The 26,361-nt window shown below is 42.7% G+C and overlaps 1 protein-coding gene across 3 annotated transcripts in view; it reads right to left on the bottom strand.

The window, feature by feature from the left end:
* Positions 1-26,361, bottom strand: part of mrps18a (mitochondrial ribosomal protein S18A) — an 89,912-nt gene that overhangs the window by 18,086 nt on the left and 45,465 nt on the right. The gene's annotated exons all lie outside the window — the stretch shown is intronic.

The raw sequence follows: 26,361 nt of genomic DNA on the forward strand, positions 1-26,361 counted from the left end.
CAACACTCAAAAGAGTATATCTGGAGGGAAGATTTATTAAAGTGACAACATGAATTAAATACTTCATGTTGCCAAGAGAAACTGACCTGTTCCCTTAAAGCAGAGAAGATTAAGGTGGGATTTATTTAATTCTTCAAAACCTTAGCAGATATTGATGGATTAAATGAGGACAAACTGTTTCCTGTGATAAAAGGCTCAGTAACCAAGGAACAATGATTTACAGAACAGACCTACGTGGCACAGGGCAATAGATTTTCGCAAAGCGAATGGCAATGAAATGGAATAAACTAAAGAACTGCAGATGCTTGAGATCTGAAACAAAGAGATCCAGAAATTGCTGGAGTCTCTCAGGAGGTCTGGCAGCATCTGTGGATAGTGGAACAGAGTTAATGTTTTGACTCCAGTGACTCAGTGATGAAATGGGATGCATTGACTGAAAGGGTGGCAGAAACAGACTCAGTATGAACTTTCAAAAGGGATTTGGTTAAATATTTTAGAAAACACTAATTGGACCACAGAGCAACAGTAATGAATTGAGTCTAATTAGATTTCCTTGCAAAAAGCCACTGACCACAGGCTGAATATGTTTGCCTTCTATGCCATATTTTTCCATTTGATGCTGTGATTTGTGCTCCTTTACAACATCCTGCTATCCTACTTTAAGTAACCTGATTTATACAGCCTGGTATTCCTTTCTCCCTATGTTTGTGGCTGGGTTCCATACCAGCCCCCAGTGTCAAAACGAGTCTGAGTGAAGTTCCTCCCCTTTTCTCCTGTTCTAGAAGAGCATTCACCTGGCCATTCCTGGCAGGTCTGTTGCACAGTGACTCAGATAAAACCTTCTCCGGACACATGATGGATTGAGTATTGCAGAATCAGAGCCTAATGGATTTAATCCAAAGAAAACCTCAAGCCAAGCCAAAGAAGATAATAAGTTCAAAGTGCCCCATGAGAGAAAAGCTACACAGTATGTTCCACGTTATCAAATAATGTCAGGTGATATGCCATACTCTCCCTTCTGTAGATCAGAACAATCTGTATTGAATTGTCCTGATATATTGACTGAGTGCATCTAGTAAAATACTGCAATGACTTTCAATGCACTAAAGGATATGTACGGATTCATTTTACAAGCAATTGAAGGTCAAAAATATACGAGACATATCTTACCCCAAGCATATTCTAAATCATTTTAATCCTCTCTGCCTACATCAAGTGAAATATGACTGGCATGTCTACTTCTCACACACAATAGGGGAGCAGTATCTACGCAGTGCTCTGGATTTTGCACATAAACAAACTGGGTGGTACTGCACCCAGAGGCAATGAATTGTATATTTGGCTTCTGCAACACCAAACTGTGTCACAGAGCAGCATCTTGTGCTACAGTGAGGAAAGGATGACCTTGTTTTACAGCTCACTACATGAAGAGCCTGGGTAGGTTAAATGCAGGGAGAAAGATTTGCCAAACCAGAAGGGGCAGGCAGCTACTCATTTAAGACATGAGGTGGCCACATACCACCACTGACAAAGGCCTGGACACCGATTAACTGTAGACCACCTTGATAGCCTGCGGGTGTAGAGCAGAATTTTACAACAATGTGTGAAGGATCCGGAATACACACATCTATTCTGCTGAGTCCATTTGTTCAGATGTCCGTACTGGCAGCTTCATATTTCTCGAAGTCCACAAATGAGGTCATTCATAAAGGCAAAAGACTGCAACAAAACACTGGAAAACTTCCAATAAACTTGCACAATGGGTGTGCAATTATCAAATTAATTTCCACATCAGAGAAAATCATAGAATAGAAGGTCACAGAAATTTGCAACACAGAGGAAGGCCATTCAAGATCATCATTCCATCAATAACTAACAGGTTAACATTGAAGCAAACAAAACTCATTTTAGTTGTCAGCTGTGACTCAATGGTACAAGTCACAAGGCTATGGAGTCCCATTGGAGATACATTCTTTCAGATGACATTCTAAAGCAAGGCCCTGTATGCCCTCTGATGTGGTTGTAAGAAGTCTTTTTAGGACTACTTTGAAGAGCCAGGACATTCTCCTTGGTGTCCTGGCTAATATTCATCCCCCAGCCAAGATTACCAAAACAGATTAACTCACTGATGTTTGTGGCACCTTGCAATATGCAAGCTGACTGCCATAATTCCTTATATTGCAATAGTGAACACACTTTAAACCTGCCTCCCTAGCTGTAAGGTATTTGGGCATATCCAGAGAGTCAAAAGATGGCAGCATGATGGACTCAGTGGTTAGCACTGCTACCTCACAGCGCCAGGGACCTGGGTCCTATTCCAGCATCGGGCAACTGTATGGAGTTTGCTCATTCTCTCAGTGTCTGCATGGCCTTCCTCCAGGTACCCCTAGGAGAAAGATTTAAAAATGTCACAAGTTTTTTTTTTACACACAGAGGGCAATTCGTGTGTGGAATGAACTTCCTGAGGAAGTGTTGGATGCAGGTAGGTACAATTACAACGTTTAAAAGACATTTGGATGGATACACAAATGGGAAAGGTTTGGAGGGATATGGGCCAAGAAAAGGCAGGTGGGACTAGTTTAGTTTGGGGTTATGTTCAGCATGGACCGGTTAGACCACAGGGTCGGTTTCTGTGCTGTATGACTCTATGACAGACAGCAGTCTAGTCGAAATGAATGGATTCTTCAGTGTCAGTAAGATGTCTGCTGCAGTGTGTGTGTATCATAGTACAGGTCACATATCTACAGTAGACCAGGAAGGACATTGTAGATGATTGCATTTGAATTCAAACATCCCCTTTTTAATGTAAAACAAGTACATGCAATATCACGTACGTTTTGAGTTACCCTACAGTTCTCATGCATGAACTATTCTCAGCTCGTCCCCCTATACTATCCCATCATCATCCATGTGCTGATCCAAGGATTGTTTAAATCTCCCTAATGTGGCTGAGTTGACTACTTTGGCAAGTTGGGCATTCCACACCCTTACCACTCTCTGAGTAAAGAACCTGCCTCTGACATCTGTCTTAAATCTATCACCACTCAATTTGAAGTTATGCCCCCTTGTATAAGCTGACATCATCATCCTAGGAAAAAGACTTTCACTGTCTCCCCTATCTAATCCTCTGGGCATCTTGTATGTCTCTATCAAATCCCCTCTTAGGTCTATTCTCATTGGAAAGAAGGTGGCTAAGTCTCTCAGCCTTTCCTCATAAGACCTTCCCTCCAGACCAGGCAACATCCTGGTAAATCTCCTCTGCACCTTTTCCAATGTTTCCACATCCTTCCCGAAATATGGGGACCAGACCCATACACAATATTCCAAGTGTGGCCGCACCAGCGTTTTGTACAGTTGCAGCATGATTTTGCGGCTCTGGAACTCAATCCCTCTACGAATGAAACCTAACACACCGTATGCCTTCTAAACAGCACTATCCACCTGGGTGGCAACGTTCAGGTATCTATGTACATGAACTCCAAGATCCCTCTGCACATCCACACTACCAAGAATCTTTCCATTGTCCCAGTACTCTGCCTTCCTGTTATTCTTCCCAAAGTGCATCACCTCACATTTAGCTGCATTGAACTCCATTTGCCACCTCAGCCCAATTCTGCAGTTTGTCCAAGTCTCCCTGCAACATTCTTCCACACTGTCCACTACTCCGCCGACTTTAATGTCATCTGCAAACTTACTAATCCATCCACCTATACCTGTGTCTAAGTCATGTATGAAAATGACAAACAGCAGTGGTCCCAAAACAGATCCTTGTGGCACACGACTAGTAATCGCACTCCAGGCTGAATATTTTCCATCAACCACCACTCGCTGCCTTCTTTCAGAAAGCCAGTTTCTAATCCAAACTGCTAAATCACCCTCAATTCCATGCCTCTGCATTTTCTCCAACAGCCTACCATGTGGAACCTTATCAAAGGCTTTACTGAAGTCCATGTATACCACGTCAATGCTTGGTCACCTTCTCAAAAAACTCAATGAGGTTTGTCACACACGACCTGCCCTTGACGAAGCCATGCTGACTATCTGAAGTTAAGACATGCTAGTCTCTTAATGGCAAATGAGCATGCTGTTATTGGCTGATCATCTGATACAGGGGAGTGTCATCCCTGTCACATGTTGCTGCCATGATACCTGTTACTCCTTCAGGAATCGAGGCCTATTGTTGCCCATAACAATGTTGGGAACGCAGAATGGATGAAATGCACTTTCAGGCATTCAGAAATCATGGCAGTAATCCTCAAAGTGAATGGCTCCCCTTCTAGTACTCAGAATAGGGGTCTCCCAATGATCTCTTCCTGCACAGTCTACTCTTAACACCATCCATGGTCTAGTCTGCTTTGTAGTGTTTCAGCAGCAGCTCTCTATCTTGGTTAGTTTGCTCCTCATTACAAGCCCTGCTCTGGCTGTGGTGATTCTTTATTTAATTCTTCATGTTTGAGCAGTACAGCACATCTCTTGCATTCTTCAAACTTGATTCAATTCTTCAATGGTCTGCATGGATGTGCTTCAACATTTTTCCTTGCAACTGCTTTGGGATAATGACACAAATTCCTTCGCAAAGATTGCTATAATATGCTGTTAATTCATCGCTGCATCTTCAATATTAGCTTACACCACCCACTCACTCATTCTTTCTCAATCTGAATGAAATGTCATTCAGTTTATGCCTATGTCCTAAATGCAAATACAAGCAGTTGTGCCAAGTCCTGGCTTACTGGCAATGCACTGTAGGGTAATTTTATCAATTTCGTTGTCGCATTTCAACAATGGCATGGCCATCACTCGTTGCCAGATTTAAGTGAATGCAATTTCTCACTCTGTGATCCATTGCCACAGCACATCCTTGGATGGAAGTTAGTGTAATAGTTCAAACTCTGATGATGCAGAGGCTCAGTAGTTGACAAAGCCAACAATTTTGCTGACTGCTTTTACATCTGGATCCAGGGGAAGCCTTTTGGTTTTCTGTACTCGGCCCATGTACTTGACTTAATGCTTCTTTAATTGCAGTATTTTCTTTATCCACTTCAGGTTCATCTGAAGTAATTTTTCAACCAGTCAGACAAGATTGTGAGTGCCATCAGTAATGTTCTCTGCATCTATAAATGAGCCCATCATCCACTACCAGTGCGTACTCCAAGTAGATCACTAAATATCTCATGTTATTGGCACTGATGTTCCTCCAGAGCCGCAGATGTGATAAATGGCACAGCAGCGATTAGTTTATCCAGAAGGGAATGCAGAACAAGGTTAGAAATCTGCTACTTCCATCCAGCTTCACTTTCCTGTAACAACCTAGGGTTGGGCAATCACTTCAGCACTCTATCTAGATCCTTTCCGTCAAGGCACATTTGCGGATTGTCAGGTCGTTTCTGTGCTACTACGCTGCTAATCCATACTGTAGGAGTTATCATTTGCTTGATTCTTTCCTGCTCTTCTATTTTGTCTTTCAGAATGTCCTCGAGGGCAGCTGGAACTTTGCTTCACAGATGCTGAATTAGTTGTACTTTACTCTGAGACAACAGCCTGCTGGACGACATTCTAAGCCTGTAAATGCATCACTGGACACCCCTATGCTTTGTTGCATGATCAATGGTTCAGTGTGCTGCGACATACTGCATAATATCTTTGGTATGTTGACTGTTATCAGTCCCAGCTTTAGACCTGCTCCAGCTAGGTTATATGGCTTTAGCTTGCCATCTGTAATCTGGAACCCCAGGTTGTCATTCATGTTACTGGATTGGACACAGACTAGTTAGTCCTCTCAACACAACCAGAATGCTATCACATAGCCTCAACCTTACCTTCGAGGGTTTCATTCTTGGATTGCATGCTGAACTGCTCCACACATGATGGTGAAACAATTTACATGGCAGCCTTAGCCCTTTTTTTTTTTAAACTTGTTCACAGGATGTGGACATCAGTGATTAAGCCATCATCTAATTGTCCACCCCCAGCTGCTGTTGAGGTGGTGGTGCTGAGCTGCCTTTCTGACCTGCTGCAATCCTCAAGGTGTAAGAAGCCCACAATGCCATTAGGGAGGGAGTTCTAAGATTTTGATTCAGCAACACTGACAGAATAACAGGATGGTGAATAGCTTGAAAGGGAACTTGTAGGTGGTGGTGTTCTCATGTGTCTATTGCTTTTGTCCTTCTGGATGGTAGAGGTTGTGAATTTGGATGACTGTCTTGGCGAGTTACCACAGTACATCTTGTCAATAGTGCACAATGCATGACACTCTGTGATAGAGGGAGTGAATACTGAAGGTGGTGAATGTGGTGCCAATCTAAGCAGGATGCTTTGTCCCGGATGAAATTGAGTTTCTTGAGTGTTGTTGGAGTTACACACATCCAGGCAAGTACAGGGTATTCCATCACACTCCCAATTTGGGCCACATAGGTGGTGGAGAGTAGGTGAATTACTCAACACAGAATTCCCATCCCTGACCTGATCCTGCAGCCATATCTTTTATGTGGCTGGTATAACTCAGTTCCTGGTTCTCTCATGTTGGGTATCATAGAAACCCTACAGTGTGGAAAGCAGGCCATTCAGCCCCATTGAGTCCACAATGACCATCTGAAGAACATCCCACCCAGACCCACGCTATCCCTGTAGCCCCGCATTTCCCATGGCTAATCCGCCCAACCTACACATCCCTGGACACTATGGGCAAGTTCGCATGACCAATCCACCTAACCTGCACGTCTTTGTTCTGTGGGAGGAAACCAGAGCACCCAGAGGAAACCCACATCAACACGGGGAGAATGTGCAAACTCCCCATAGGGAAGGCAATAACCTAGTGGTGTTATCGCTGAACTGATGATCCAGAGAGAAAGAGAGCGTTTTGGCTCAAATCCCACCACAGCAGACTGTGAAATTTGAATTCAATAAATATCTGGAATTAAGAACCTAATGATGACCATGAATCAATTGTCGGAAAAACCCATCTGGTTCACTAATAGCTTGTTGGGAAGGAAACTGCCTTCCTTACCTGGTCTGCCCTACATGTGACTCCAGACCCACAGCAATGTGGTTGATTATTAAATGCCCACTGGACAATTAGGGATGGGCAATAAATGCTGCCCAGCCAGCGACACCCCCATCCTGTGAGTGAATAGAGAAAAAACACAGTCACCCAAGGGTTGAATCAAACACCGGTTTCTGGCGCTGTGAGGCACCAGTGCTAACTACTGAGCCACTGTAACACCATGACCAATGAGATGGTCGTTTGCTGGGAGTTGTGTGGTGCAAATGTTACTTGCCACTTTTTAACTCAAGTCTAAATGCTGTTTGGGTCTTTTCGACACAGAGTACTTCAGTGGCTGAAGAGTCACAAACATGGTGCAATCTGCAGCAAACATTCCGATTTCTAACCTAACAAAATGTCTCAAGCGGTTGCATAATGCAAATAAATTAATATGGGAAATTGAGCAATATAATGTGCAGGTGATGGTTTAATGGCATTATCGCTGGATTGACAGATAAAGCTGTGAGGTTCTGGGTTCAAGTCTCACGACAGGATCTGCTGGAATCCGAATTCAACAAAAACGAACCTTGAATTGGAAGTCTAATGATAACCATGAAACCATCACCTAAGTGACAAAAGTTCACCTGGAACACTAATCTGTCACCCTTACCTCATGTTACCTGGCTTCCAGACCCACAGCAATGTGATTAATGACTCTTAACTGTCCTCTGAAGTGGTTTACCAAGCCACTCAGTTCGTGGGCAATTAAGGGCGAGTAATAAAACAATATGCCGTAAAAAGGAGATATTAGTCCAGATAACCAAAACCCTGGTCAGAGAGGTAGACCTTTAAGGGAGGATGGTGGGAAATACAGGAGGGAATTTTAGAGTTTGGTATCTTGGTAACTGAAAACACACCACAAATGATGAAATAATATCAGCAATGCTCAAGAGACCAGAATTCGGTAAGTGCAGAGATCTCAGAGGGTTATGGATCTGGAAATTAACAAGTTACTGAGGAGTGAAACTATGAAGGGTTTGAAGACAAGAATAATAATTTTAAAACCAGGATGATGCTTGTTCAAGACCCAATGCAGTGAGTGCAGAGATATTGGGAAATCAACGAGGTAAAAACAATGACTGCAGATGCTGGAAACCAGATTCTGGATTAGTGGTGCTAGAAGAGCACAGCAGTTCAGGCAGCATCCAAGGAGCTTCGAAATCGACGTTTCGAGCAAAAGCCCTTCCTGATGCTTCCTGAACTGCTATGCTCTTCCAGCCCACTAATCCAGATATTGGGAAATCAAATCTGGTGTAAATTGGGATATGGGCAACACATCTTGGGATACCTTCAAGGCAGTCAGCAAAATGTTAGAATAGTCAAATCTAGCAGGAACAAAGACGTGTGTGAAGATTTTGGTTAGTAAAAGCAAAGTCAGACCATGTTATGGAGGTGAAAAAGGTGAACTGTTCCATGGCGTAAATGTTCAGATTATCATCATAGTCAGATGACACGAAGTTGCCTGTTGACAGAGGCAAGATGACGTTAGTATCTTACAGAGTCATACAGCATGGAAACAGACCCTTCGATCTCACAACCATAATTCCAAACTGAACTTCCCATCTGCCTGCGCTTGGTCCATATCTCTCCAAACATTTCTTACTCACATACTTATGTCACATCCTTTAAAAAACACACATCTTTTAAACTTAACTGTCTCCCACATCCATCTCACTTCCTCTGGAACATCATTCCACACAAAAACCACTCTGTGCATAAAGGAATTTCCCCTCCTTTCTTAAATCTTTCTCCTCTTACTTTAAAAACATGCTCCCTTATCTTGAAATGCCCCACCCTGGGGAAAAGGCAGGGTGGGGCATTTCAAGCCATTCACCTTATCTATACCCCGCATGATTTTATAAACCTCTAAGGTCATGCCTCAACCTCCTGCACTCCAGTTAAAAGAGTCCTAGCCTATCCAGTCTCTTTCGAATTCAAACCCTCCATTCAATGGACAGAAAACAATGGTTTAAGTTTTCCCTAATTACAGGGAGTTTTTGCTCATCCAGTAAGCAGCCCTATAATGGAGCAGCACGGTCATGGCAAGGTGGAGCTGGCATTTTGAGCACACATATACAAAATAGCAAGTTTCTATATTACATCTGAGGGCAGCATTTAAAGTGAAATAGGAGGGAACCAAGGACAGATTCTTGTACTAGTGCAGTAGCAAGGAGAGAATCCATTGCTGGTGATGTACCACACAGGGAGGGCACGTTGTGGGAAAAGGTGTGTGGTACTGGGGGACAGGACTGCAACACTGTAAAGAGGTCACTTGAGGCATTTGTCAGAAAGCTACCATTTCAGACAGATGTTAGGTGGTAACAATGAAACCTATTAAAATAAATTTGTTTATTCCACCACTACTTATTAAACTTGTAAAGCTAAATCATTGAGACAGATTGAATGCTTCAGTCTGTGTTGATTCAGCTCATCCGTCTTTGATGGTTGTGGTGTTCATTGCTGTTGGTCAATTCAGGTTTCAGGCTTCACAGTAACACAATGTTCCTTAGTGGAAGACGTGTAAACATTTCCTAAATTTGGGACTAAATTAGGTACAGCATCAAGGCACCCAACACAGTGAACACCTTCGCAGTCAAGATTTGTACAGTCATGTCCATGGCTTGAAGCAGCAGAGCAGGGCGGCACGGTGGCACAGTGGTTAGCACTGCTGCCTCACAGCGCCAGAGAGCCGGGTTCAATTCCTGCCTCAGGCGACTGACTGCGGAGTTTGAACATTCTCCCCGTGTCTGCGTGGGTTTCCTCCGGGTGCTCCGGTTTCCTCCCACAGTCCAAAGATGTGCAGGTCAGGTGAACTGGCCAGGCTAAATTGTCCGTAGTGTTAGGTAAGGGGTAAATGTAGGGGTGTGGGTGGCTTGCGCTTCGGCGGGTCGGTGTGGACTTGTTGGGCCGAAGGGCCTGTTTCCACACTGTAAAGTAATCTAATAATCTAATCTACACTACAGCTCAGAGTTAATTATCATTGATGTAGCAATTTTAACTGTGAAAATAACACCAGAAGCTTCACTAAAGCAACACTGAACAAAACATGACAAAATGGCACATAGAGATGTTCTGAAATTTTAGATATACTATTTGCCTAAAGATTTTAAGGATGTCAGGATCAAGCAGGGGAGGGGTAAGCCAGGCAGAGAAGCTTACGAAGGGAATACCAGAGCTCAGTGGCTAGATGGATAAAGGCATGATCGCCAATGGAGAAACCAAGGATATCAAACCAGGAATGCAGAAGAGTCTACAGTTGGTGATGCATAGAGGCGTAAGAGCTGGAGCAGGCTAGAGTGTGTGTGTCTGGACGAGGCCAAGGACAAATTCAAACAGAAGGATGAAATGCGATACTTGAACCAATGCAGCTCAATAAGCAAAGGCCTTGACAGGTGAACAGGGCTTGTACCCAGTTAGCACACTGGAATAAGGATGTTGGAGGAGCCAAAGTGGACCGAGGGTGGAAAGGCAAGAAGCCACCTGAAGAACATTAGAATAGTTGTGTCCTGAGCTTTAAGCAGGTGGCCTGAGGTAGATGCAAGGATCCATCCACCAACCATTGTTGTGAATTGTTTGATTCAGCATCCAACTAGCCATGAGGAAAGAATCAGTGGGTAAGAAATAAGAGTTTGGCAGGGCTAAAGACTAGGATCTTTGATCTTTCCAATTTTTAACGGAGGAAAATTTCTGTTCACTCGATAATGTCCAGTGAGCAGAATAAGCCCTCCAATACATATGATTTGAAGAAAGTAATGGTGAAGATGTGCTGCATATTGTCAGCATATGTGTAATACCTGAAATGATGTTTCTGGATGTGGTCTCTGAAGGGCAGAAAGGAGATGAGCAAAATGAGATTGACAAGAGGAGATTTCTGGAGCACTCCTGAGGCTGAGGGCATTGGTGTGAGAATCCGAAACTATAGTCAGAATGAGACTGGAACTGGGTGAAGCCAGTCCCATTCAGCAGCATCCATTGCTGTAAGGTTTTTTGTAAGAACTGGAAACGTGGGGAAAATAACTGGAGAGAATCACTGAAGACATGAGGGTCTAGGAGCTTTCTCAATAAACCAACAAGTTAATCCAGTGAGTAATAAGTCCAGGTTTGATCTACAGCTTTTGCTAATTTGTTAACATAATAATTAAGTATTATAACTGGCCTTCACATCAAAGGCGTGAGACAGGGAATACAACCAAGCATCTGCAGCTAGAAATGCTGGGCGCGCTCTTTGGATGAGTTATGCATCAGCAGAGATGGCACAATAATATTTTGACATTTATAGTCAAAGTCCACACACAGCAGTGGATATCTGAGGAATTACACTTCAACGAGGAATAAAAACACCTTCAGGATAAGGAAGTGGCAGAATGTGGTATCTGTGGATAGAAGGATATTGCCACCATTCCTCTTTCTGTTGTCTGGGTCTAAAGGTCTAGATGGTTTATAGTGTGAAATGAGAATAACCATTTGAGAGTCTTAATAAGGAGGATTTCTTGTCTGTAACAAAATGTAGTTTATTGCATGACAGCAATCAGGTATAAGTTACACTTGCTCGTTATACCTGATTGCTATCATGCAATAAACTACATTTTGTTATAGACATTGCTCGTTAGACATTGCTGCAAAGACTATGAGGAGGTTGGTAAATGTAGGTCTGTACACCATGAGATCTAAAGACCTTCTGGCTTATTCCCATCAAAGCTAGTATGACATCAATTTGGGTGGAGCTTTCTGCAGCTCCAACATTAGCCACAGGACATTCTCGGAAAGGAACGATGACTAATAGGTGAGGAACTTGGACATTCAGAAATTCAAAGCATGTGGAATAAATTGAAGAGCACTGCAGAAATTGGGCTTGGGGGGAAAAAGAGGTGCCTTTGCTGAAATTTTCACCACTTATTACTTACAAGTGGCCATTACCATCAAAACAGAAAACAGCAGAAGCGATTTAACCTTTCAGCCAATTTCCAAAGCAGAAAACCACAAAATGACAGCCCTGTAAACCTGATCTTTGGAGCCAGCTGGGCAATTATTGCAATCTGTGGAACTGATCGATAGTTCCTAGAGCAATGGTAATAATACAAGCCAAGATGGATTGGCCAATGATGTAACAGCAGCTGGGGACCACTGACAACCAGAAAACCATGTGCAGACTATAATAACTGAGTATCAGATCACAGAAGATTTTAGATTTCTGAAGTCCGGGCAATTAATTAGCAGCCTTATGTTTTTAATATGATCCCATTAGGCAGATTTTTATACCTCACCCAATGGTCTGCTGCCAGGTGGATGTTACCTTATACGTAAGCAAGTTATAAATCTCCACAGCACACCACCTTGCTAGGAACTTCCAGGGAATCCATCTCGTCTCTGAACTTGGAAATTGATCTAATCAGAATGAGAAATGCCTCCTCTACATCCTGTACCCAGGTTACATAACCAACTGAAATAAGTAGGGTGCAATCCCACAGCGTAAGATGCCTATATCTAAGCAGTGAGTTCCTCTCCTTCAGAGACACCATGATGATGACTAAGATTCAGGTGTGAAAGTGACATGCTGCTACAGCAGATGGTGTTTTTACGAGTTCAGGTTGAGTTTATGTTGCTGGGCTTTAATCTGCGTGTGTCTATAACCTTGCCTATATTCAACCCACCCTATTGCATCTGACCTACTAATACTTAACTCTTATCACTGGGTACACAGAGGGGAGGTTTTCTAATTCCCAGGGTCATCATCCCTCACCTGGATTACCACTGCGTAAGACAGGAACCATGGAAAACACTTGATCAAAGTAAAAGGCATACCGCACAGTGTAACAATTCCCACTTCAGTGCAACATTTTGCGACTGAACATCTCACACAGAACAAGTCACCAATGTTCTTTTGGCCTCTGCTACAGGAGTTTTGCAGTGCCAAGAAAATCTACACATGAAAAGGTATGCCTGCCAAGGTCCGAGATATTGCGATAAGATTAAAAACACTTAAGTTAGCAAAGGAAAGACAAGTACACAACAATGTCATTCAACATGATGGCAGCACTTTGTACAGACCAGACCTAATCTGCACTAATGTTGCAATTAATTGGACATGGTCAGAGTCTGCAAATGAAAGCAGCTCTCTGTGTCAACAAGCACATTGGAATCACTGAGCTGACACAAACCATATACCACAAGACATGACAAGACTGTTCCTTAGACATCTGTCATTTTCTTTCTCAATGCGATAGTAGCTAACCAGATAACTGAATACAAATCAGTTGCAGAATTAAAAATAAAACTGTAGACTACACCAAAGAGTAAACTTGGAAACATGCTTCCCTCTCACATTCATCGCATTGCAGCTGCACTACAGAAAGAGGCAGGATAGAATCACTGTCTCATACAAACATACTCATGTTACAGCATTATCATGCTAAAATATTGACACTATCATGAAACACCAAAACAGGTCTTTCCTTTCTGATAGCAGCACAACTATTAATTTTCAGTTTTCTTAGCCATACAGTTGTACAGCACAGAAACAGACTCTCCAGTCCAGCTTGTCCATGCTGACCAGATATCCTAAATTAATCTCGTCCCATGCCAGCATTTGGCCCATCTCCTTTTAAACCCTTCATATTCATAGACCCATTCAGATGCCTCCACCACTTCCTCTGGCAGCTCATTCCATACATGCACCACCCTCTGCATGAAAATGTGCCCCTTAGGTCCCTTTTAAATCTTTCCCCTCTCAACTTAAACCTATGCCCTCTTGTTTTGGACTTCCCTACCTTGGGGAAAATACTTTGTCTATTTACCCTATCCTGATTTTATAAACTTCTAAAAAGGTCATGCTTCAGCCCCTGACACTCCAGGGTAAACAGTCCCAACCTATTCAGCCTTTCCCTATAGCTCAAACCTAAAGCTTACTGGTCATACCCATTGGGAAAGTCACCACAAGCCATCGGATAAGACAACTGCTGATTTGGCCACCCTGCAACAGTGCCTCAGCTTGGTCCTGTCCGTACAAGTCAGGTTTGAAAAGTAGTGGCATTTGTGCTTGTGCCACAAAATAGTGGGTTCAAGTTTTACTCTGGCACCTGAGGGCATGATGCAAGGTTGAAATTCCAGAGAAATTCCACTGGAAGAATGCTGAAAGTGCTGTCCTTCAGGTGAAAAATCAAGTCCATGCCCTAATTATCTACCTCTGATTATAACAACAAGGAGAGTTCTTTTGCTGTCGATCAACATATCTTTCACATATAAAACCAGTAACTGGTCATTCAGTGTTATTTATAATATTCCTTTGTAACACACTTTCACATGACATGGGTAGCATTAGCAAGGTCAGCATATGTTGCACCTCTCAAAGTGCCCTGAACCAAGTTGACTTGCTGGGTCATTTCAGTGAATAATGATGAATCAATAGTGCTGAGAGCCTGCAGTCACATGCAGACCAGAGCAGCTGAGGACAACACATTTGCCTCCCCAAAAGGCATTAAAAAGCCAGGTGGATTTTTATGATAATCACTATGTTTGAGGGTCACGATCACTGATGAGTAGTTTTTAATCCCACAGTTATTCACTGAATTCACATTCTACCAGCTATCAAAGTTGGATTTGACCCCATACCTCAGAGCATGAGTGTGGCACTTGAGATTACTATTTCAGTGACATTACCTCTACACAGCCACCTCTGCATTTCTTGTAGTATGTAAAATAGTTAATCAGATGCACCTTGCTGCATTGTACAAGATAAACATTGAGAGATAATGAAAGCAAGCAAGGACCCAATCACAGCATTCTAAATGGGGCACAGTGGGAGACAGGACTGTTACATTGGAATCACAAAGAAACCCTTCTGAAATTGGGAGCAATACAACACCCAATGTGGAGTGCTTGATGGGCGCAATGGTTACCAATTTGATTGATTTTCCGACATTTGTAAATCCATTCCACCTATTTCCATTAAAGTCTCTTTTCAAGTGCATTCGTCCACAGTTTCTGCCCCAGTTTAGCTTTGATTTGCAAAGCAAGGATACTGCACAGAGACAAACAAAGAGCACTGTGCTTCCAAAATGTAAACACCGACAGGCAGCTGATTGCATCAGCAAGCTGTTATGCTGCGCACAAAACTGTAACATGTGGTCCAAAAGGACAAAAACAACACAAATATAATTTTACTTCAAAAGAAAAGCAAGGGAGAGAGAAAAATGACTCCTTGTGAATCCAAATTACTGATGGTCCTGTAAATAATTTTCACTACGAAAGAACATGAGGATTTATCCTCAAGGCTTTTGAAAGGAAGATGCAAACACTCAATAAAATGAAATACCAATATTAAACTGATATTAAGGGATATAATAGAATACATTGTTGGCTATTTCCATGCAAACACAATGGTTTACAATTTAGCTCAAAAAATAATAAACAGGAAATTGGCCCTTTTTGAAAGAACTGATGTTTATGAAAAATTGTTTATGTTCTTTTCAAATCAGGAATGCTCGGCAAAGACTTACGGGCAGGACAATAGTAAGCAAGAAATTGAGAAGGGTGGGGGACTCAATTTTAAAGACTACAAACTGTAGGAAGGAGTTAAGGAATTTCAATTTTACGACTTGGAAAAAAATAACTTCGAATCAGAGGCTTGAACAATGAACCGTGATTTTACACACGGTGGGCATACAGGAAAACCACGGAATACAGTATATTTGAACAGGAGGCAAATGAGAGTTCAGTAGAACTCATAATACCCATTGTGGTCTTTGCTGTTTATGAACTTCAAAAGTTACATAACCAAAATTAATGACCTGCATTTGTACTATGCCACATTACATTCCAAAGCTCTTCACAACCAGGTACATTGGGGGTAAACTTAACTGAACAAACGGTGCAGTTATTCTACACCCCAGCAAGATGGTGTGTTGCCTCCTGTGAGTGGATATCACTGATTTGCTGCAGGAAATTGGAAGAGAGGAGGGGAGGGGGGGGGAAATCAGTCAGACAGCATTGATCAGACACATTCTAATAACGTAGCATCGAAAAGAGATGAGATCCTTCATTTAAGGAGCAAGGTAGCAGAATGAAAAGCAGAAGACTGCAATATAAGATAATGCCCAATCCCATATGCTACTGAGTATAGCAATGGGTGGATAAAGCAGAAGAATACTTGGCTGAAGAGCTGATGCAACTTGGAGGTCTTCTGACTCCTGGATCACTGAGTCTGGGTGGGATCTGTCAGATTAGAAACAACCTCGTTGCAGGGTCCAAGTCTAAAGAAGGGTCACAGGACCTGAAATATTAACTCTGCTTTTTCTCTGCAGATACTGCCAGACCTGCTGTGCTTTTCCAGTATTTTCTTTTTCTGATTCTTGCAGAGGTTTCTGCTTGTGCTGTTATTGTGAGAGTAATTAACTTAATTTGGCAGGGGAGTGGATTACACAGTGGAGTACAGTCAGCAGTGATACACAGTCAAATTTACAAGGAAAACCAAATCAATCTGGAAGGCAGAATAGATCAAAGAAAATTACAGCACAGGAACAGGCCTTTTGGCCCTCCAAGGAGTTGATGGACCAAATTGCACATAATGAAGCTGGGCTAGTGGTAGAAATGTGGAGCATTTTGGTGACAGTGACCAAAGATTATTATGGAAAAGAACTAAACTGAATTGGAAGTAAAGGTCTGCAATGTTGAAAGGCCGATTTTAAAATGGTATGACAGGACCTGGCCAAAGTTAACTTGATGTAGCTACTTATAGGAAATTCTACATGAGAGCAGCGTGCGTCCTTCAAAAAGGAAACCAAGTGTTGGGTCATTGTATTACCATAAAGATGAAGGGCAGGACTAACCAGTCCAGGGAACGCTGGACATCGAGGATGCACAGAATTGAAAAGAGAAAAAATGGAAAGCCTATGGAGCAGACACAGGAGCATAGAAAGCACAGGGGTTTACTTATGAAGTAAATTAGGACAGCAAAGAGGAGGCTTGAGAAAACACTAGCAGGAAAAATAAAGTAAAATCCAAAGGAGTTTTATAAGTATAATAAGAGAGTTGATAATCAGAGGAGTCATCGAACCCATTAGAGACCAAAGAGACAATGTGTGTGTGAAGCCCGAAACATGGAAGAGATTTTCAATGAGTATTTTGCATCTGTACTCAGTGTAGAGAAGTACAATGTAGGTGAACAAATCAGGGAGTAGGACTGATATACTTGAACAAATAAGCATTGACAGGGTGGAGGTATTAGCAGTTTGAGCTGGCTTAAAAGTAGATAAGTCACCAGACCAGATGAGATTTATCCCAGGCTGTTGTGAAAGGCAAGGGAGGAGATCGCAGGAGCTCTAATACTAATTTTTAAATCTTTTCTGGCCATTGAAGTGGTGCCTGAGGTCTGAAGGACAGCTAATGATGTACCATCATTCAAGGGGAATGGTAGGTATAAACCAGGAAACTTCAGGTCAGACAAAACAAATATCCACTCAGAGGGGAATGGATAGCTAACATGGCTTTGTCAAGGGGAGATCATGTCTAAGAAATCTAGCTGAACTTTGAGCTGATGAGATGTTTAGATTAGGGTCGCACAGTTGATATAGTCTACATGGATTTCAGTAAGGCTTTTCACGAAGTCTGACATGGCAGCTGGTTAAGGAACCGACTGCCCGTAGCATCGAAGGCAGTTTGGATCCAAAACTGGCTCATCGGGGAAATAAAATAATGTGATGGTCAAAGACTGTTTTTCTCATGACGGAAAGTCTTTGTTCAATGGATTCTACAAGCATCAGTCCTGGGTCCCTTACTGTGTAATGCACATTAATGATCTACACATAGATACAAAGTATGACCAGTAAGTTCACAGAAAATTGATGGTGTGGCAAATTCAAAGAAGGACAACCTTAGATTTTCAGAAGAGATAAACAGGCTGGTCAGATGGGCTGACCAGTGGCAAATGGAATTTAATCCTAAAAAAGTGAGAGGTGATGCACTTGGAAGGACTAACAAGGCAAGAGAGTATGCGTTGAATTGTAGGAGCCTAAAGGCAATCAGAGAATCAAAGGGACCTTTGTGTGCATCTCTGTAGATCTTTGAAAGTAGTTGAATAGACAAATAGCATGAAGGCGGCAACATTTGGCACAACTGACCTTACTAGTAAAGGCACAGAATAGAAAAGCACAGAGTTCATAATGGAGCTTTCAATAATGAGAGTTAGGCCACAGCTATATGTAGATCTGGTCACCACACCAGAAAACGGATAGGATTTCACCAAGGTGGTGCAGAGAAGATTCACCAGGATGTTGCCTGGACTGGAGCAATTCAGCTATGAAGAGACAGTAGATAGGCTGGAGATGATTTCCTTGGAACAGAGAAAGGTGAGGGGGACCTGATTGAGGAGTTTAAAAAAAAATCAGGTGCATAGTTGATGGGAAGAAACGTTTTTCCTAAGTACAGGAGTCAATAGACTGGAGGCATGGATTTAAGTGAAGGAACTGAATGTGGAGGGGATTTGAGGAAAAGCTTTTTGCACACAGAGGGTGGGGGTCTATCCAAAACACACTGCCTGAAACAGTGGGAGAAGCAGGACCACCAACTGCTGCAGGCACTGATAGGTAGATTACTGTATTAACGATTTGGATGAAGGAATGAAATGCAATATCTCCAGGTTTGCACCAAGTAGGATGGTGAGCTGAACATAGGATACCAATATACCTCTGTGATTTGGACAAGTTTTGAGAGTGCACAGCCAATGATGTAGGTAAATGGGAGGTTACCTACTTTGGTAGCAAAAACAGGAGGGCAGACTATTCTTTAGATTGGGAAAAGAAGAGGTGCAATGAGACCTGGGTGTCTTGGTACACCTGTCACTAAAAGCATGTATGCAGATGCAGCAGGAAGTGAAGGCGGCAAGCGGGATGCTGGCCTTCATAGTGAGAGGATTCGAGTACAGGTGTAGGAATGTCATACATAGAACATTACAGCGCAGTACAGGCCCTTCAGCCCTCGATGTTGAGTCGACCTGTCATACCATTCTGAAGCCCATCTAACCTACACTATTCCATGTACGTCCATATGCTTGTCCAATGACAACTTAAATGTACTTAAAGTTGGCGAATCTACTACCTTTGCAGGCAAAGCATTCCATACCCTTACTACTCTCCGAGTAAAGAAACTACCTCTGACATCTGTCCTATATCTATCACCCCTCAATTTAAAGCTATGCCCCCTCCGTGCTCGCCGTCACCATACTTTGGAAAAGGCTCTCCCTGTCCACTCTATCTAAATCTCTGATTATCTTATATGTCTCTATTAAATCGCCTCTCAACCTTCTTCTCTCTAACGAAAACAGTCTTAAGTCCCTCAGCCTTTCCTCGTAAGACCTTCCCTCCATTCCAGGCAACATCCTAGTAAATCTCCTCTGCACCCTTTCCAAAGCTTCCACATCCTTCTTATAATGTGGTGACCAGAACTGTNNNTAATAAAAGCTAAAACACTGTATGCCTTCTTAACAACCCTGTCAACCTGGGTGGCAACTTTCAAGGATCTGTGTACCTGGACACCGAGATCTCTCTGCTCATCTACACTACCAAGAATCTTACCATTCGCCCAGTACTTTGCATTCCAGTTACTCCGATCTCACACTTGTCCGCATTAAACTCCATTTGCCACCTCTCAGCCCAGCTGTGCAGCTTATCCATGTCTTACTCCAATTGTATAGGCATTGACGAGACCACATCTGGAGCACTATATGCAGTTTTGGTCTCCTTATCCGAGAAAGGATGCGCTGGCTATGGAGGGGATACAACAAAGACTTACTACACTGGCCTGGCAGGACTTATATATAAAGAGAGACTGGATCCGTTCATAGAACACAACAGGATAAATGTAGCAAGGATGTTCCAAATGACCAGGGAGTCCTCCTCATCTCAATCCCCATATCCTTTGACTGTGATCCCTAGTTGTGCACTCCCTGGGTATCTGGATTGAGATGGGGAGAACTTCTTTCCGAGAGTGGTGAGTCTATGGAATTCTCTACCACAGAGTATACTGGGGGCCAAAACATTGAATGTTTTCAAGAATAAGTGAGATGTAGTTCCTGGGGCTAAAGGGATCAAAGGGTATGGGGTGACTGAGTTGAGATGGGAACTGAGTTGAGATGGGATGATCAGCCATGATCACATTGATTGGCAGAGCAAACTCAAAGGCTCGAATGGACTGTTCCTGCTCTGAGTTTCGATGTTTATGCCAAAGTGCTGGAACATGGGATTAGAGTCAGCAGGTGCTCGAGAACCAGCACACAGTCGGCTGAAGGACCTATTTACATGCTGTAAATGTTTGATGATTCCAAGATCCCTTAAAAAAAATTAGATGGAGAATTAGTCTGTGGTGTTGAGGAAAGAATATTGAGTAGAATTCTCAAGTTATTTTTAAATAGCACTATAGGATCAACTTGTAGGATTTCTGGACATAGACCAAGTCAGATTCAACTAAGGAAATAATCTACAAGGGTTTGATGGTTAATGGTGCTTGGGATTGTTCCCACAGGGAGGAAACTTTTCCCTTCCAACATATCACTACTATAGTTTTACACTTAAACATCACTCCCTCATGTCTGCTTTGTGGCTCATTTAAAGCAAATGTACAATTTAAGATTTGTGTGTTTTAGCGTAATTAAATAGATTTCAACAGTTAAACTGCATGCTGTGGTTGATTGCTACTGGCAAACTCCTCGAGACATAAACTCACTCAAAAATGTACATACATAACAGGAGAGAACCCAGCTACTAAGTAAATCTGATTAGGTTAGAACTATGGCTGCAGGCAACATTGCAAGTTAAGGCAAAGAATCTGATCATTATCAAAAAAAAACATTTTATTTTAAAGCATATCAGTCTTGTGGAGGCCAAGAAGCTGAATATAAGCTTTAACTCTCAAGGTGACACTTAGTAGATATGCAACCTTTCATCTGCATTGGTGTGTTAAACTATCACTGGGGTTCCACTGGATTGCAAACCTCATGTATAACCCAGTCACTACGGTTTTAACGTTGATTGACTTAAGAGGACAAGTTCCACGTCAATTCTTAACCAATGGGGAAACACTATTTTCAAGATGATATTGTCGATTCTAAAACATGGGAACAGGGAGTGAATATTGCGTTACAGCTAATTCCAGCAAAGTCAGAAGATAATTACCTCGCCCTGGCCTTTCTCCCATCTCTCTATAAGCTTTCTGAACTCATTCTCATCTCGATTTCAATCCCACTAAATTGCTGATTAGCCTACCTCATGTTTTGCCCTATACGACAGATTGTTTGCAAAGTGTTCTCCCTCCTCGAGCCTCAAAAACCCACAATCAATTTTGCTGCCCTTTCAAACTATTGTTCCACCTCAAACCTCCAATTCCTCTCTTAACGTGAATATGGCTAGTACTAAACAAGACGACAATAGAGAATAGGACCAAGTAATAATAATTAGGACTGGAAGGAATTATCAAGGAACGCTGGTATATTTAAAGTCGGGATGCAAATGGCTTGGAGGAGAATGTGTTTCCATGCAACTGCTGCTCTTCACCTTCTAGGTGGCACAAGTCACGGATTTGGAAGATACTAGGTAAGGAGCCTTGTCAAGTTGCTGCAAGGCACCTTGTAGGTGATACAACTTGATGTCAGTGTGTGTGGGTGGTGAAAGGATGAATCTTGAAGGTGCTGCATGTGGCACCAATTAAGCAGCTGCTTTCACTCGATGCTATTGAGCTTCATGAGAGCTGCTGGAGCTGCATCCATCCAGGCAAGTGGAGAATATTCCATCACACTCCTGATTTATGCCTTGTAAATTGTGGACAAGAACTGGGAAGACAGGTGCTAAGTTACTTGTCCCGGAATCTGAGCCTCTGACACACTCTTGTAGCTGCAATGTGGCTTATCCACTTCAGTTTCTTGGCAATGGTAATTCCCAGATAGCTGATAGGGAAAGGATTCAGCAATGCTTACAGATTGAGGTTGAATGAAAATCTGCTGTTGATGGTTACATATAACATACCAGTAGGAGGTTGGAAATCTATTCCATTTGGAACAGCAGTAGTGCCATATAATCATGTGGCTCCAACTGGCCCTTGACACTTCTCTGGAATAGCCAAGCAAGTTACTCAAAGTGCAACAAAGTATAATAAACTTCACAGGGAATGCAACAGCACTTGAAGATGCTCATCGACACCTTTTCAAGAACAATTATGGACAACTGTGTACAGTTCTGGTCGCCCCACTACAGAAAGGATATGGAAGCATTGGAAAAGGTGCAGAGGAGATTTACCAGGATGTTGCCTGGTCTGGATGGAAGATCTTATGAGGAAAGGCTGCAAGACTTGGGTCTGTTCTCATTGGAAAGGCAGCGGCTAAGGGGGGATTTGATAGAGACATACATGATGATCAGAGGATTAGATAGGGTAGACAGTGAAAGACTTTTTCCTAGGATGATGACATCAGCGTGTACGAGGGGGCATAACTACAAATTGAGGGGTGATAGATTTAAGACAGATGTCAGAGGCAGGTTCTTTACGCAGAGAGTGGTAAGGATGTGGAATGCCCTACCTGCTAACGTAGTCAAATCAGCCACATTAGGGAGATTTAAACAATTCTTAGATAAGCACATGGATGATTTTGGGATAGTGTAGGGGACGAGCTGAGAATAGTTCACAGGTCGGCGCAACATCGAGGGCCGAAGGGCCTGTTCTGCGCTGTATTGTTCTATGTTCTAAGTAGCATTACCGGTGACACTCATCCTGCAAATGAATCAAGTAAAGCTAACAGATGCTGCAGAGGCACTTCAGTCTATTCCACCTTCAGGGGAGACAAAGGAGAAAACTGCAAGTACATCAGAAATCTGACTTAGAGGCAGCAACGTGCAAGAAACCCATCAGCCGTTGAAAGAGAGTGGGGTGGACTCTGGGCTTCCACCTAATATATTGAACTGCTTCTTTCTCATCCGCTAATAGGCACTGCCCAACATTACCCAGATCAGGGTTGGAGGGGAGAATGATTCATCCCCTAACATACACACATCGCTTCCCTATTTCCACACAGAACAATGGTCAATATGGCATACTTTTAATGTGAATGGCTGTTGAAGCAGAGCCAATCAGTTGAGAGAATTTGGAAAACTAGAAGAAATGTATTAATGGTTACAAGGAAATAGGTCATAGTTCTGATAAAGGGTTGACATGAACCTGACAGTCAAATGGTCTCATTCCGTACTGAATGCTTCCAATTCTATCATACTTAATAAAAATAACCAAATTCACAACATACTTACAGCTGCCACCACCCTGCTCATGTTTCCTCATGGCGTAGGAACAGTAGATCGAGTGGATAATGACCCTCATCTACTAAGCGTCATGTCTGCAGGTCAACTTAGAGTTGAGTACAGACATGAAAAGCCATAGAAGGGTTTAATCTATACCTCTTGAGAAATGAAAGCAAGGCATAGCCACAGCAGAAAAAAAAATGTCTCATGTAACTTAAGTTTTAATGTCACAACAACCAGGCTGGTAAACATTCTAGTTAAAGCAGCTGAAAAGGCAAGGCCGTTACCAAGAAAAGTGAGTACCCACAGCATATCGTTAAGAAAAAAATACACACAATATACAGCCCGCTTCAAAAAATGACAGCCCCCTTTCCAGTTCTTTGATCATGTGTGCACAATGTGAGAAGTTACAGGGTGAGGCTGTTTCATTGGCTTGTGGACCTACTCTAGCACAATATAACCAGCAATGTTCCAACTGGATAGATACGTACCACCCAAGAGCTACCTCCAGCAGATTATGAAAAGCATGTTATGAAATACATCTGTGAGCCCAGAGACGCATGAATACAGTATGCTATCATGTAGCTATTAATATTATATGGGAAGGGAGGGTGTTACTGGCAGAAACAAAACATTTTAACGTCCAGGAGGGCTGGTAGCCTCCAGGATTACCCTTTTCCATTTAGCTCGGGCGGCTACCCAAAGCACCTGGGGATCATTTCTCCTGCTGTGTTTTAAACAGTGTCTTCTTTCTGTGGCCAAAATACATTTGTCGTTCAATTCAAAAATTCAACAACAAAAACATGGAAAATTGCCTTAGGAGACAAGCACACAGGACAGGAGCAAGTTATGTGCAAACTGCTGTATTAACTGTTCATCACTTTAATCGCATTGAATGCTGACAATGACGTAGGATTTGCAGCACACACACGGACCACTCAGTTCGGCTGATCTACACTAGTGTTTAGGTGACACATGATCTTCACCCTTGCTTGCATATTCCTTTCTTTATTGTGTACTTTTGTAGCTTCCCTTAAAGGGACCAATTCTATTTCCTTTAATGGCTTAACATTGTAGCAATTCCACATTTTAATCACATCAATACTCTTTAGAAGAAGTCTAACATTTCAACTCTAGAAAATATAATTGGGGTGGAGGGGGATAAAAAAAAGAGGTGGGCATGAAGGTGGAGTACATCCTTTTCACTTTCAATTGACTGTTTCAGTTCAGTGACAAGCATCCCAGCAACGTGAAGGTCGGAGACAGAGGGTGATGGTTGAGGTCTGCTTTTCAGACTGAAGGCCTGTGACCAGTGGAGTGCCACAAGGGTTGGTGCTGGGTCCACTGCTTTTCATCATTTATATAAATGATTCAGATATGAACACAGCAGGTACAGTCAGTTCATTCGCAGACATCACCAAAATAAGTGGTGTAGTGGACAATGAAGAAGATTATCTCAAAGTATAACAGGATCTTGATCAGATGGGCCAATGAGCTGAGGAGTGACAGACAGAGTTTAATTTAGATAAATGCAAGGTGTTGCATTTTGGTCAGGCAAATCAGGCCTTACAGTTAATGGTAGGGTCTGAGGAAGTGTTGCCGAACAAAGAGACCTATGGATGCCGGTGCATAGCTCCTTGAAAGTGGAATTGCAGGTAGAGAGTGGGGAAAAAGGCATTTGACATGCTTGCCTTCACTGGTCAGAATATTGGGACGTCATGTTGCAACTCGACACGACATTGGTAAGGCCACGTTTAGAATACTGGTTATCCTTCAAGAGGAAGGATGCTGTTAAACTTGAGGGAGTGCAAAAAAGATTTCCAAGGATGATTCTGGGACTGATCTTGAATTATAGGGAGACGCTGAATAGGCTGGGATGGTTTTTATTGGAGCATCGGAGGCTGAGGGATGACCAAGAGGTTTGTAACATCACGAGGGGCGTAGATAGGGTGAATAGCTATGGTCTTTTCCTAGGGTAGGTGAGTTCAAAACTAGAGGGCATAGGTTTAAGGTGAGAGGGGAAAGATTTAAAAAGGGCCTGAGAGGTAACGTTTTCACACAGAGGGTGGTGCATGTATGGACGAGCTGCGAGAGGAAGTGGTGGAGGCTGGTACACTGACAACATTTAAAAAGCAACTGGATGGGTATATATAGGAAGGGGTTTGAGGGATATGGGCCAAAGATGTTGTGAAACGTGAAAGGGTTCAGAAAAGATTTACAAGGATGTTGCCAGGGTTGGAGGATTTGAGGTATAGGCAGAGGTTGTTTTCCCTGGAGCGAAGGTTGAGGGGTGACCTTATAGAGGTTTACAAAATAATGAGGGGCATGGATAGGATAAATAGACAAAGTCTTTTCCTTGGGGTTTGGGAGCCCAGAACTAGAGGGTATAGGTTTAGGGTGAGGGGGCAAAGATATAAGAGAGACCTTACAGGGCAACTTTTTCACACAGAGGGTGGTACATGTATGGAATGAGCTGCCAGAGGAAGTGATGGAGGCTGGTACAATTGCAACATTTCAGAGGCATTTGGATGGGTATATGAATAGGAATGGTTTGGAGGGATATGGGCCGGGTGCTGGCAGATGGGACTAGATTGGGTTGGGATATCTGGACAGCATGGTCGGATTGGACCGAAGGGTCTGTTTCAATGACTCTATGCTGGCAAGTGGGATTAGGTCAGATGCGAAAGTCTAGACTAATTTGACCAAAGGGTCTGTTTCTGTGCTGTACGAGTCTATGCTAGCACCTTTTGCCCCAAGCAACACTTTCACCCTGAAATGTTCATGTACCAGTGTGCCTGAAATATTATTTAATGCCATGCACCAACCACAAGCTTACAAACCAATTTGGTTTCTTCTAAAGTGCTAAACAGGTGGTTGACTGTCTGACCCCCACTTTGTGATCAGTGACACCTCTTGGCTTTACAAATGGTTATATCCTTCAGGCAACCAGTTATTGAATAGCGTGTCCCTGGTTCTATAAACTAATGGCTAAACCCTTGAGATTACCATTCACTGCCCAGTATCCTGGGTCTACAGTTTAAATGCTAAATC

The sequence above is a fragment of the Chiloscyllium plagiosum genome, chromosome 3 (genome assembly GCF_004010195.1).
Source record: "Chiloscyllium plagiosum isolate BGI_BamShark_2017 chromosome 3, ASM401019v2, whole genome shotgun sequence".
In the NCBI taxonomy this organism is placed as follows: Eukaryota; Metazoa; Chordata; class Chondrichthyes; order Orectolobiformes; family Hemiscylliidae; genus Chiloscyllium; species Chiloscyllium plagiosum.